The 14,391-nt window shown below is 38.5% G+C and overlaps 1 long non-coding RNA gene across 1 annotated transcript; it reads right to left on the reverse strand.

Moving 5' to 3' along the window:
* Positions 1–224: 224 nt before the first annotated feature.
* On the reverse strand, positions 225–7,878 carry LOC311437609. Its single transcript, XR_014693585.1, has 3 exons — positions 7,855–7,878; positions 7,343–7,426; positions 225–1,133 (listed from the first exon to the last, which is right to left on the reverse strand). It is a non-coding gene; the product is annotated as an uncharacterized lncRNA (long non-coding RNA).
* Between the last annotated feature and the right edge of the window lie 6,513 nt (positions 7,879–14,391).

Consider the following 14,391-nt stretch of genomic DNA (forward strand, 5'->3'; position numbering starts at 1 on the left):
AACACACATCTAACTACTTAGTGACCCTTGCATACATAAGAGGTGCTAGGCACCAAATAAATCCACAGGAGGATTAGAGAGCTAGTCTTTTGGAATTATGACTGTTCATTTGAAGCTACAAGTTGAAGGCATTGATTTAAAGTGTTCTTTGTAATTGAACCAACCTTTCTTTTGTAGATTGGCTATAAGAAACCCAAAAGAGTTATGAAAGCTTTCTTTGGAAGATAGCATCATCTTCAAAACCATTTCTAAAAGTTACTTTAACAGAGCTACGAATCCATCATGTGCATTTTATAGAAAGACCTTTCTTTCTTATCAGAGCTGCAATCTAGCCATGGTATGTTATGTTTCCACCTGTATTCTTTGACTGGTAGCCTAAAGATAAAAGATATCAATTCTGTGTGAAAAGTACTTGAACAACAGAGAGAAAACAGCAGTCTGTAGGCTGTCTATTCTTACACTCTGCAGTCACTTTTGAAATAGTTTTAAAAAAAAAAAAAAGTTAGGTAAGCTGGAATACCATTTGCTGAACATAAATTTCTTGATGTCTGCCCACAAGGGGAAGAGAAGTCACTTTATGTATTTGTTGAACAGAAAATGTGGCATTGCATAGCCTATGAATTACATAGTGTTCTCCCTGAAAAATAGAATTGCATAATATGTTGTTTTACTACTGCACGTAGTAAAAAATCATTCTTAGGTCCCAAAGCCAGAAAAAACAACACATGAAAGGACAAACTGACTACAAGTTCACTGCTTTGGATATAAAAAGGTATCTGGCATGATGAAGTCTTTTTTAGTCCATGTGTTTTTCATTTGAATTGGTTCATGTAAGGTTCTTTCAAGGGGAGGAAAAAAATGCGATAAATCTCCTTAGGAATAGAGCTGTGCAAGCTTGGGAAACTCGCTGGGCAAGCCAGCTTCTTTTGTCCGCCAAATTCTAGGGGCACAAGAGCCTAATGAGAGCTTAATTAAAATTGATGTGAAAAAATTAAACACTTTAAAGTATTGTTTGGGGGCTTGCAAAGCTTATGCCAGTGAAAGTCAATCATTTTGTGGCTTTGGAATTTAGTTCAATTAATATTTTTTTCTTTTCATCTGCAGGCCTCTCTTGCTATCTCTTGTCTCTCCATCTGAAAAGAAACAAACCAGAAAAAGCAGTGTTAGGAAAGAGTCTGTCTCTCTGTTTTCCTCAGTTTCCCTGAGTCCAGAGGAGAATATTTAAGTGTTCACATCAGAGTTTTGATGCATTTCCCCTGTTAGGACATTTTTCTACGTGGTCTTTTGCAGGCAAGCATGAAATAATTCTGTTTGCGCTCTAGGCATATGTGCATTCACTCTACGCATCCTTGGATGAGCATGCTGCTGAGCACAAATTGATATTTTCTGTCTTTCAGCAGGGGCTTTAGTTTGGGCTCCACACTAAATGCAGTAACATGGCTTCCAGTTCAGGGCTGTCATACATCCAACTGGCTCAAATCTTGGGCCAAGAAACTTGTATTCTGCCTGCAAAAGTCTACGTAGACATACTCTGATGCTCATTCACACTGGGCTTGATCTGATGCCTGCTGGAATAAATGATAGTCTTTATACTTCAGCAGGTTTTGCAATAATCTCTTTTCAATGTCCTGGATGAAGTATTTATCACTCAGAACTTCTAGGGACATCATTGGGCCTCAGGATGCTAAATATCTAAGAAGGATTAGCTTTTGCCATTTCAGTTCAGATGTTCCTTCCACACAAAAATCAACATTCTTGTTCCAAATGAGTTCCTACTTTAGTGACATGTTTAGTGAGCATGAGCATCCTTCATCATGTCAGTGATTCTGTTGGCACCTCTGCCTCAAGAACTTTGAACTCCAGTGAGTTCAAGGATGCAACTGAAACTTGCTTTGTTTGTAGTATTTTCTGATTAGAGCCTACCACCATGTACGCTGTATGGCTGAGAATCAGTGGTGTTACATCAACCGGATGAATGTGAATAGTTAGGCTTTATGGTTGTTTGAAGCACAAATGGCATCAGAAGTGAATATATTTTTTGAATAAAAGCATTTTCTCCAGCCTCTTAGAAGTAACACTGTCCATACGTGCTTTAACTAGGCTTCAATGGCAGGCAAGTAATTCTATGTTTATTTTCACATCAAACATATTTACTCAAGCTAAAACAGAAAAGTTTAGTCTATCAGCAATGATTTTTTGGGGGGTTGTTGATTTTTTTCATTTGGCAAAAGAAACTAAAACAAATATAGTAAAAAAAAAAATAATAATAAAATCTGGGTTTGGAAGGAAAAAAAAAAAAGAAAGAAAGAAAATCACACTTCCTGGAGTCGTTAATCTTGAAAACAGAATTTTGGGACCTTTCTGTTACAACTTTGTGTGACAAACCAAACAAAGAAACAAAACAATCTGAGTGGTGAGCCACATGATCAAGTTTTTTTTGTTTTGTTTTACTTTGTTGTTGTTTTGTTTTGTTTTTTTGTTTGTGTGGTTGATTGTTGTTTTTGTTAAATTAAGTCTTTTTATGAGGTAGGCCAATGGATATCAGCTATCTCTGGACATGAACGCATTTTTGTCTCAAGGGAATATTTTGGGTATTTTAGTGAAGAAGTCAAGCCTCTAGACAGCACAACAGACTCTATTTCTTGCATATCGTTCCCAGGGAAACCAAACTGAAAGCAGAACTTTCCAAAGAGGAAGCAGCCATCGCAAAACACTGACCAGCTGTAGGTGGATATGCTTCACAGAAATTCCTCTTCTGCTTTTTTTTTTTTTCTAACAGTGAATAGATCTTTCAATCCTATTGCTCCCATAGGTGAATTTGACTGAATAATAAAGAAGCTGCTTTTGCAGCTATATCCATTTTTCATTTTTATAAAGTCCACAGCAGTCAGTTAAGTAAATGCTAAATTCTGTCCCTGGGACTGAAAAGCATGATAATGCTTGAATAAAAAGACCAACTGGAAACATTTGTCCAACTGAATTTTTGCAATGAAGATATTTCTTCAAGTCAAGGGCAACAAAGCAATCAAGTTCAAGCATTTTAAATCCATGCATAAATTTGTTTTCTAATAATCATCTACCTCTGCAGTAAAGCTAGCTTCTTACATTATATGCACTCTTATCTGTGATATTTCCTTTTATTACTCTTACCACTACAAAGAACTTTTAAAGCCAAGTAATGGCACTATTAGAGTCAGCCTAGAATCTTTTGATCAAATAATCAAATTAAATATCAAAAGCCAATTAAAAATGAAAAGATTTCAGCCTACTTCTATCTTTTAGTTGAACATGATGAAAGCATCATTATTGTTTTATCTCCTCCTACTTCCTAGGTCCTGCTGTAGGACTTGAGTGATATGGATATACTTTTACTGAAGCTGGTTTAACTTAGATCAAAGCATCATGGAAGTCAAAATTTTACCACTTTCTCTCTTCAGAGATACTGTTCCATTTTATTTTGTGTGTGTGTGTGTGTTTTTTTTTCCTGATCCATTACCTTATAGAACAGCAAATTCTCAGTTTACATAACACATCCCCAAAGATATCGAAAACATCAAAAACAATTGCTATTGCACTTGTATTTTTCATATTCAATCAAATTTTTCTTCATTTTTAATTAAATTATCTTATCAACAGGCAAATAGATCTTTTTCCTTTTTTTTTTTTTTTTTTTTTTTTTTTTAATTACCATGGTGTATGGTATTCTAGCATATAATGTGAACATTATGTTTCTGTCAGTAGTAGTAACAGTTTTGTTGTGCTTTATGTACTGTGTACCTTACACAATATTCTAAAAGTTCCCATGTCCAGAGAATTTGTGATTTAGAGAGATAGGTTGCACCAGTTGCACCTGGAGGAACTATAATTCAGAAGAGCGACCTTAATATCTCAGGTACACTGTGACTGGAATGAATGTTACTTCCCTCGTGTGACTAGCCAACTTCGTTGGCCCCAAAGCAAACTGACCCCATAAATAGTCAAAATCGTTAGGCTGCCAAGAAGGTGTTTGCATCAGGTGACCTGAAACCAAAAGCATAGATGACTCCGTTAGGAGGCTGATCTCCCTAGCCTACTGTCCCCACATAGTGTGAATGGAAACAAAGGTATTCTTTCAGAAGAATTCAAAGCAGGATGTATCCTGAGCCACTGTTTGCAGGGGCATTTTTTTCCCTCTAGTGATTTCAGGAGTCAAGGGAATCTACTAATGTAAGTACTTAGTGGAAGGGTATTATCATAGAATCATAGAATATCCTGAGTTGGAAGGGACCCATAAGGATCATCAAGTCCAACTCCTGGCACCACACAGGTTTACCCAAATGTTTAGACCATGTGACTAAGTGCACAGTCCAATCACTTCTTAAATTCAGACAGGCTTGGTGCAGTGACTACTTCACTGGGGAGCCTGTTCCAGTGTGCAAACACCCTCTCAGTGAAGAATCTCTTCCTGATGTCAAGCCTAAACTTCCCCTGCCTCAGCTTAACACCATTCCCATGGGTCCTGGAGTGGAGAGGCAGGTGTTTACACAGAATAGGTCACCTGCCTCTCCACTCCCCCTCGTGAGGAAGTTGTAGACTGTGATGAGGTCCCCCCTCAGCCTCCTCTTCTCCAGGCTGAACAGGCCCAGTGACCTCAGCCACTACTCATATGTCTTCCCCTCTAGACACTTTACCATCTTCATCTCCCTCCTCTGGACACTCTCCAACAGTTTAATGTTCTTTTTGTACTGTGATACCCTGAACTGCACACAGTACTCGAGGTGAGGCCACACCAGCACAGAGTAGAGCAGGACAATCACTTCCCTCGACCGACTAGCAATGCCATGCTTGATGCTATTAGACAGCATAAATACTCCAGCAGTACAGGGACAGGGTACTTCCTTTGAAGGCTCAGACCATTTTTTCCATTGTGCTTCCACAATCTGTACAGCAAGAGCTGTGGCCTCTCCACACCCTTTGCATTTCTCAAAACCCAGACAGAGACTGTCTCCAAAGTGGTGGTGAGTTCAGACACCAAGGGAATACATAAAAATAATAATAATAATATAAAAAAAAGATACATGGATAATAGCTGAGTTTCAAAGCTGTGTCTGTCTGCCTTAATAGTTTAAATGTGTTTTGGTGTTGATATGTGCGTAGGAAGGAAGGAACAAAATAATTTTGAAAGGGTATAACAGCAATAAGGTGATTGTAAGGGAACGTAATTAAAGAAATGTGAGGCTGTGAGTGCTAATACAACACTATCCCCTGAAAGGGGAAGTGGACATGCAAAGTTGTTGTCTCATGTAGGATCTTATAAACTGAAGCCAAGAATTTGACTACACAATGAGTACATCAGCAGCCCAAGGATGCTTTTCTCCAGCAGACAAAAGCCAGACACAGTGGGGCTTGCTACACAGCTTTCTGTCACTACTACATGTCAGCTGCATTATTTCTGTCTTCATGATACGTTATTAACTGATCATCATCACAGGATTTTCATCATGTAAAACTTTTCATTCTCAGCAAAAAGTTATTCATTGCTCATGGTTTCTTAAAGGAGTAGAGCAAGATGTTTGAGGCTGAAGGGACAATCATGATATCGAAGTTACTGGAACACAGAGGAATTGTGGTAGATCCTGTAAGTGAGCTGGTGTATTTGTGATGTGAAATGGAGCAAAAACTTCATGCTAATCCTGATGGTCCTCCTCTTTACCACTGAGATGCATAAGTGCATATAGCCAAAAATACTGAGATCACATGATTTCTTCATAGTCAAAAACCACTAGGGTTTGGGATCCAGATAAAAAGACAGCCCATCTGGACCTTAATTTGCTTTAAAGTGAAAAATAATCACTTATAATTTTTAAATTGATTTATGGACAGAATTTTTCAACACTGAATGCTGGTTTCAGTGTCAGCTTACTTAAGTAACTAAATATTTGAAATGCATCAGCATATTACAAGTGCTGTCATTCACAACAGGTTATTCAGCTTTCCCAAGAGGTGTGACTGTCCTTTTGGCTGAGTTTACTTTCAGATACTCAGTTAGGATGGATTTAATCAAATGAAATAGGTGCCACTCTTCACACATATATTTAAAATAAGCTCTTTGCTACCTGTGATGGGGGAGACACACATCTGAGCCTTTTCTACAGAAATTGCCTAATTTTTTCTAGTGCTTTTGTTTCTTACCTTCATTATTAAACAATGCTATTCTTTCCTCTGTAAGAGTCTAATGAGGAAATCACTCTTGTACTTCATAGGCTCTGTGCTTTGGTTTCAGTGACAGTAGGTTAATCCTGTCTCTTGGATTACAGTTTAACTGCCTGTGACTGTCCTGTAAAATCTGATATTTTCTCTTTGTAAATAAAATTTTCTTCTCTGGAATATTATTTAGCTCTTTGAAGACACTTTGAAAACTGCTGGCACTGAGAAGATGCTCTCCAGATTTCTCTTCTAAACTGCTCTGTACCAAATACAGACACCTTTTAGGAAGGTCATCTGTGCCCTGGGAAAGATTCATAATCCTTTCCTGCTCAGTTTCTTCTCCCTTTCACATAAAGGCAAGACAGAGTCATCTGCTGGTTGCATTTTTTCCCTTCTCTCTTTGTTTGTCACTGGAGATTATCAGTAGGCCAAGAGGAGTGGTGAAGTTACTTCCCCTAGCTCACAGAAACAGAGTGCCAGTTCACCCTGAGGTACAGGTTATGAGTCTGATGTCCCCGCTCCAGGAAGCCAGCCACAAAACACCTGTTCAGCACATGGCCACATCAGCCATGATGTGCTCTGTCATGCACAAAAGAGTTTCACGTGCCAGCTGGATGGGGGACACAGCACATGTTGGCAAGTGGAAGCTGAGTGAGAAATGCCTGGCTCTATCTTAGGTATGAAGCCTGACACAGCAGCACACTCACAGTGCCTGAATGTTTTACTCCTATTAGAAATCTCCATCCCTTTCTTTAAGCCCATTTATTTTAGGGAACATTTGTCATGCTGGTGCAACCAGAGGGCAAGTTGTGCTCATGTAAACAAGCCCAGGGGGAAGTTTCATGCCATGTTCCACCATACACTCTTTGTTCTGCTTCCTTCTCATCTCAGTGACAGCTGGGGCCCAGGCAAAGCCTACTATTCATGTGGAAATATGTGGTATTTTTAGCCAGATTTCCTAAGAATATGAGAATTATGAGATCATGTTCTCCATGTGACCTTCAGTGTTTGTAGGGAGGAGGACCATCATATATATATATCTATATATACACACACATATATATACACACACATATATATACATATATATATGACATCCTGGTAAAAATAAAAAATAAAAAATAAAAAATAAATATACATTCACAACAATTTTTACCTGTTTTTCAACCTCAACTAAATCAGACAAAAGGTTGGAGAGCTCTGAAATATCATGTCCAATGCATTCTCTGAGAAAGAGATTCTACGAAGAGGAAAGTATAAACCATATTAAAAGCAGCACATCTAATATGAGACATCAGAAAATCTGCAGGGTTTCTCTTCCCTCTCCCCTCCATCCATGGGACACAAATATACAGGAAAACAAAATTCATTAGTCCTGATGCTCATTGAATTACTTTTTTTTGGTAAGGCTCAGAGTGAACAAGGATTATCTCACTCAACATCCCTTCTAGTTTCACTTCAGTATATAAATAATATCGACAGACAAGAACTGACCCCTGAAAGGTGTCTAATCACCAATACAGAGGAAAAGGGTGTCAGTATGGCACCATTTCATACGTTTTTTGCTCTCAGTTTGCCAAAGCTATACTACTATGAAGGCTTAAGGCTTACACCATGGCTGTTGTTTTTGCTTTTTACAGCATTTTTTTTCGGTGTTTTCACACTTACTAATGTACTGGTGGCAGAGGGATGAACTGATGGCACTGCGTCATCTGCAGATCTCCATATATAGCTGGTTGCCTGTCCGTACACAGGAAAGGTACTTATTATATTTGTCATTTAAAACACAGAAGTAACATAGGACATCTATCAGACCTGACAGTCATCACTGACACATACTAAATAGGTAATGCACCAAAGAACCAACAATGTTGATAATGGGTAACTGGGCAATTTAGAAAAAGATTAGGACTCCCACCCCACTCAGTTTGAAGCTTTAACCTGACATCACTGCTTCTCCAATATGTTAAGAACTTGTGCCCTACCAAATGCCTAAATCTTGATAATCTAAGACTGACCTGGCAGTTAAATTAAACATCCCACTGTCTTGAAAGAAATGTCCTTGCTGCATACTTATAAATTCTGCGAAATTCCATTAATGACTGTAAGCAATATGCTTAGGTTTCATGCTATGAAAATCCCTCAAAATAGACTGCAAGGCAATGGGCAATTTGATGCCCTTGTAAACTTTTTAAATTTTCTAACCCATGCTTTTTTTGCAAATCTAAATTTATCATAAATTACAAATTTGTGTCAAAAAGACATTTCCGTTTGTGTTTTTTTCCCTTGTCCTTACTCTGAAATTAACTTTAAGTTTGATCAATTCAGTGGTTTAATTAGCTAATAGCTACTTACAATAGTTATGAAACATCATCACGAGTTTCCATTTTAATCCACTATGTTGCTTAGAAAATACTGAAAAAAAAAAATGATAACTTTGTATTATGCTACGGTTCTTCAAACAGGCTATGGAGTCTGTGAAAGATTTTCAATGAATACAGGTTTTATTTCTTGGTTCAACATGGAAAGACATAGATAATAGTTACACAACTCTTCACGAAAGAACAATTTGTGATCCAGCAGCACAAATTGACTCGGTCTTAGTACCATGCTACTCTGATTTCAGAGCTTTTGGATCAGAGCTCTGGTTTATGGATCATGGTAGTGACTCGAACCACAGGCACATTAAGCTGATGTTTTTCTGCAAAAGATCATGTAGAACAGGCCTAAAAATGAATGGAGCACTTTGCTTGCCACCACCTGGACAAAGGGGAAAAGCTGGCTACAAAAAAGGTGATTCCTCATTGCCTGACAGTGATGTGGGGAGATTTAAAAGTCAGGTTGGCAAACAGCCCTTGTCCATATTGCATTGTTTGAATAGCTACCTAACTTCCCATCTTTGACACTGGTTTCAAATACATAAGTATGTTTTTTGTTTATTTGTTTGTTTGTTTTTTAATGAAAGGAGGAAAATGAAATGTCAAAACTTTTAGATTTTCTTTTATCTTGAGTAAGAATGACTGAAACAAAAAAGAACAGCTCTAGAAAGCTACACAGATCTGTTACAAAGGAAGACTTTTTTGTAAGAGAAAAAAAACGGGAATGTAGAGAATGCTAAAAGTGTGAAGAGTAATGGTATCAAACACGCAGATAAGAAGAGAGCATGAAAAAAAAAAAAAAAAAAAAAAAAGAATATTTGTTAGGGAGAAGAGACTAAATTGTGTGGAGGTTTTATTAGAATGAGTCACAATTGAGCAATTATGCCTTAGAGGTGTTCCTTTGATTCATGAGAAGAAGCTGGGGGGTTCCAAAAATGAAGAAGACCAAGAATTTATGAAGGAAAATACCAAAAGTTCATATTTTCAAATTTAAGTGAATATATCAAATGTTCTGATATTTGTAGCATTCTACTGGGATGTTATCTTTCATACTAATATGTAGACATGGATGTTCCATCATAAAACCACTGAGGTCATTTCTCCAATACTGTATTTGGATGCTTTATACCTAGTTGATTGCTCAAAGATATTTATCTAAACTTTTCTTAAACTTTTCCAAGAAAGGATATTTCATGCAATCCTTAGTCTGCTCCTGTATTGCCCAAGTCTACTCCTGTATCTCCTTACATGTTTTGGTATGAATCACTGATGAACTGGGGGAATTGTATTAACTAGCTATACATCCATGTTGGATGAAAAACTGCTGGAATATGTTTTCATTTTCTTATGTCTCATCTTCAAACTTTTTAAGTCTAAAATTGCCTTTGCTGTCCCAAGGGCTGTAGAGGAGCTCTCTTCTTGTGGTCATTATATCCTGTTAGATAAAGCTAACAGAGGCCTGGTATTAATTATCATTGACACTTTAAAGACTCTTGCACTTTTTAACTTTCTTTATATTAGGGATTGCTGATAGAGGGAAAGCAAAAACGAAACAAAATTTACACAGACTAGTATGCAAACCTCAGGGAAGAAGTAGGATTCCACCTGAAATTTGGGCAACCATGCAGTAGTGGAATGGGAACACTCAGCAAAATAACTGTTCCTGCTCCTTTGGGAAGTCAGACAGCAAGATACAGCATTGTCAATTGAATGTTGTAGGACACGGTGAGCAGTTGCCATCCAAAACACCTGCCTTCCACAACTGCCTTTCCCATCAATGCTCCAGACTCCCCAGAGACAAACCTCCAAGATGCTCTGACAGGTGTAGTTAGAGATACACAGGAGAGTTAACACTATGCCAGTAAGTAGCACAAACACAGCACCATGAGAGAATTACTGCTGAATCTCATGATCTACACAAGTGTGGTATGCCCACCAACACCCAGGCCTGTGAAATCCGTTTGTCATATTTCCAGGAAAATGTTTCCAATCCTTTAAAGTTTCCTGCACTTATTGGAGATTTGGTTTTTGTGGCATTTATGTCCATTTATGTAACTTCTGTAAATCTGTTGCTAATTGTTGTATTTGCTTCTTTATTCCATTTGTCCGATGCCCCTTGAGTGGTTTTAATAAAATTACATATTATGACTAACTTTTGCTGTCCCCCATCAGAGAGTCATTTTAAGTCTCAAATAAAGGAAATCTGTCAACTAGAGCCCAAGCCTTTATTCCTTAACACATCCAAATTGTGCATCCTGCTCATTGATGTATTGGGAATCCTTCAGGATGTAGGTGAGTCTTCAGGAGGGGCTAGATAATGCTGACACTGCATGCTGGGAAGCCTTTGCATCCACAAGGTAGTGAAAACTTCCACTCAGTTGGGACATAAGTGAAGTGCTGAGACCCAATGCTGAGACCCAGAGATTTGCAGAGGAAAGGCTCTCACGATGCATTCAGCAGTTGGAGCATACCTGTACATTCTAAGAAATGTATGAGGGCAGAAAAGCAATTTATGGTTTAAGGTAGCCACTGATGGAGGATTTTACAAATAAAGTACCTTCCTGGATAGATTACTGAATAACTCAGCTACACCCAAAATTCTAATTCATAAATAATAATAACAATAATAATTGTATATGAGCATCTTTTGTGCTCATTGTTATAAAACCAATTGTTATAAAACCAATAAAACTAATCAGTGATAGTTTTCTGTAACCAGAAATAGCTTTGTACTGAGTAAGGCTATTCCAGCAGAAGCTAATCCACAAGTAGCTAATCTTTTCTGTTTCTTCATTCTCTTCTTTATGAAGCAAAATCTGCTTGGCACTGCCACAGCTGGCTTCCAATATAAAGCTGTAAGATCTCACACAGACATGCAATAGTTTCTGTGTATTCAAAGATGTCAGCAGATTTTGGGGTAATGCACGGTTCCTGCTATATTGGCTAACACTGATTTGACAATGCCATGTAGAAGAGCCCATAGTGGATAAGGTAGATGTGGCTTAAAGGAGGCTGAAGCCCATGAAGAGACCCTTCAGGAGCAGATTCTGGCCAGAGCTGCAGTCTGTGGGGAACCCATGTTTGAGCATTTTACTCCTGACAGAGGGCCTCCATGCTATAGACCTATACAGGAGTTCTTGGAGAACTGCAGCCTGTGGGAAGCCCACGCAGTTTGGAAAGACGGCAGCCCATGAGAGGGATCCACATTGGAACAAGGGCAGAGAGTGACCATGAAGGAGAAGCAGAGAGGCAACACTGTGGACTGACCACAGCCCCTGTTCCCCATTCCCCTGCACCACTAGGGCTGAGGTGTTTCGCTATTAGTTTCTCGCTGACCTACTCTGTGAGCAACAAGGAATAAATTATATTAATCTCCCTTATGAGTTGTTTTTCCCTCTGATGGTAATTGGTGAGTGATCTCCCCATCCTTATCGCAAATTCTGAGCTTTTTTAATCATATTTTCTCCCCCTTCCTTTGAGGAGGGGGAATTAGAGAAGTATAGTGGTGGTGCTGAGCTGCCCATAGGTGTTAAATCACCTCAACAAGCTAGAGGAAATCATAGAATCACTGAATATCCTGAGTTGGAAGGGTCACACAAGGATCAGGAAGTTCAACTCCTGGCTTCCCACAGGACCAACCAAAAGAACAGACACTGTGTATGAAAGCAGTATCCAAACACTTCTTGAACTCCAGCAGGTTCAGTACCATGACTACTTTCCTGGGGAGCCTGTCCCTGTGCCCAACCCCCCTCTGGGTGCAGAACCTTTTGCTAGCACCCATCCTAACCCTCCCCTGTCCCAGCTCCATGCTGTTCCCTCAGGTCCTGTCACTGTCCCCAGAGAGCAGAGCTCAGTGCCTGCCCCTCCGCTCCCTTCGTGAGGGAGCTGCAGGCCGCCATGAGGCCTTCCTCAGCCTTCAGTCCTCTCAGATTCAGAGGACTCATGGGAAGGCCCTGCCAGGGGCAAGGTATAAAGCATGAATATGAGCCTGAAAAGTACAAGGGACAATCCCACAAAACCATGGAAGGCAGTGAAAGAAATAAAACTCAGGTCATCTGCAGTGAAACTTTATTTCTCTGCAGAGAAGGATGGCTGATGTTAGCAACTTTAGAGAAGTGGCTAAAAAAAATGGAGCCTATAATGAACTTTCAGGTACTTTTGCAAAGAGAGGCTTTGCAGGGTAACTTCTGTGCAACTAGGGAAATAATTTTCTGAAATACATCATGATTGCTTAGGAAAGCTTCTAACAAAAATACGAATGGAAATATGTGGGACAAACTGATGTAATTTCTTCACTTGACTTCAATATACAGGGAAATCACATAAAGAAGACAGGGGAAATGGATGAAAACCTATGGGACTATAGAAGATTTCCAACAGAAAGAAATCATATAATGAGAATGACAGCCAGGTATGTACTGCAACAAAAGTATATAGTGTGTTTCAGGAACTATGTATAAGAAGTTTTTAAAAAATAAGAAACACTTTGGACAACAAAATGGAGCTTTGGGAATAGCATGGGGTGAGAAACCCCATTATGGAATAAAGCAGTGGGCTAACAGTAGCGAGTACTGAAGATGCACTGCTCAGTGAACGTTTGATCAAACTGGTAATAGCTGCTAGCATTTTATGTTAATGATGTGGCTTTCTGCACAAAAATGAGTGAAACAGAATCCTTTCAAGTCTAAATCATGCAAGGGAAGGAGGGAATAGTCCTATTTGAGAAGACCTGAATTTCCAAGATTGAGATTGGAGAGCAAACACAACTTTCTGCCAGGTGCAGTAAAAAGAACAATTTCAAGAGGCTCTAGAGAAACAAACTTACTGCTGATATGCCCATAGGAAACATATGCTGTACAGTTATCCACGCACATGCAATTTCTAAAGGGAGCTGAACGTACCTTGCAGAAGGTTCCTTACACAAATCTAAGCCAGTCAAAAACACTATGTAAGTATGGTACTTGGCTTTTGAGAAAGCATTTGGACTGATCAATTAAGTGTTTTTAGGAATAGGATGACATTTAGTAAGATGAAACACAAAGTTTTGTGTGTAGAGACTATGGTAATTCTGTCCCTGTAAGGGCCACATCCATCCTTGGAGGGTTTCAAGAATGGATAAAGTCCTGGACTGAAATTATTGTTGACACTGCTTTAAACAGAGTTTGGGCTACAGGTCCCAGGATCTCTTTCAACCTGAATTATCCTCCTACAAAACAAGAAGCCAATTCAACCATTGGTAGCACATCATGTGTGCTCTTTAGAAACCCAAAAGTCAGGAAGACAATAATGTTACTTTTTTGTAAATCATTCATCAGTCATGAGCAAAAAATATATATATAATAAAGCCTAAAATACTGAAAAGAAGGAAAAAATCAGAAACACAAGAACTCAGTAAACATTCCAGACAGAGTCCAACTATTGAATCAGAAGGTAATTTTCTATCTACATTTGCTTAAAATCTCTTTCAATGTCTTTTTATTTTTTCTTAATATATTTAACACAGAGAAAAACATTCGATATTAGGATCCTGCAATCAGGAAAAGAGATTTGCAAGATCAGACTACAGATAAACCAGGATAGGTTCAACTCTTCTCTTATTCCTGTAAATTTAGACTAATGCAAACAAAAGGAAAAGAATGTCTTTAGTGCATAACCTCATTAAAAGATGTTAATGATCTTATTCTTTAAAATGTTGTCACTTGTCTTTCAGGTGACTTTTTTTAAGAGATGTCATTTAGCAGGTATTGGAAGAAAAGTGAGAAATATCACAGATGCTGTAAGCAACATGCGGTGCTCAAGCTACATGTTGATCAAAAATATAAACAAG

Source organism: Aythya ferina, assembly GCF_964211825.1.
Source record: "Aythya ferina genome assembly, chromosome: 5".
In the NCBI taxonomy this organism is placed as follows: Eukaryota; Metazoa; Chordata; class Aves; order Anseriformes; family Anatidae; genus Aythya; species Aythya ferina.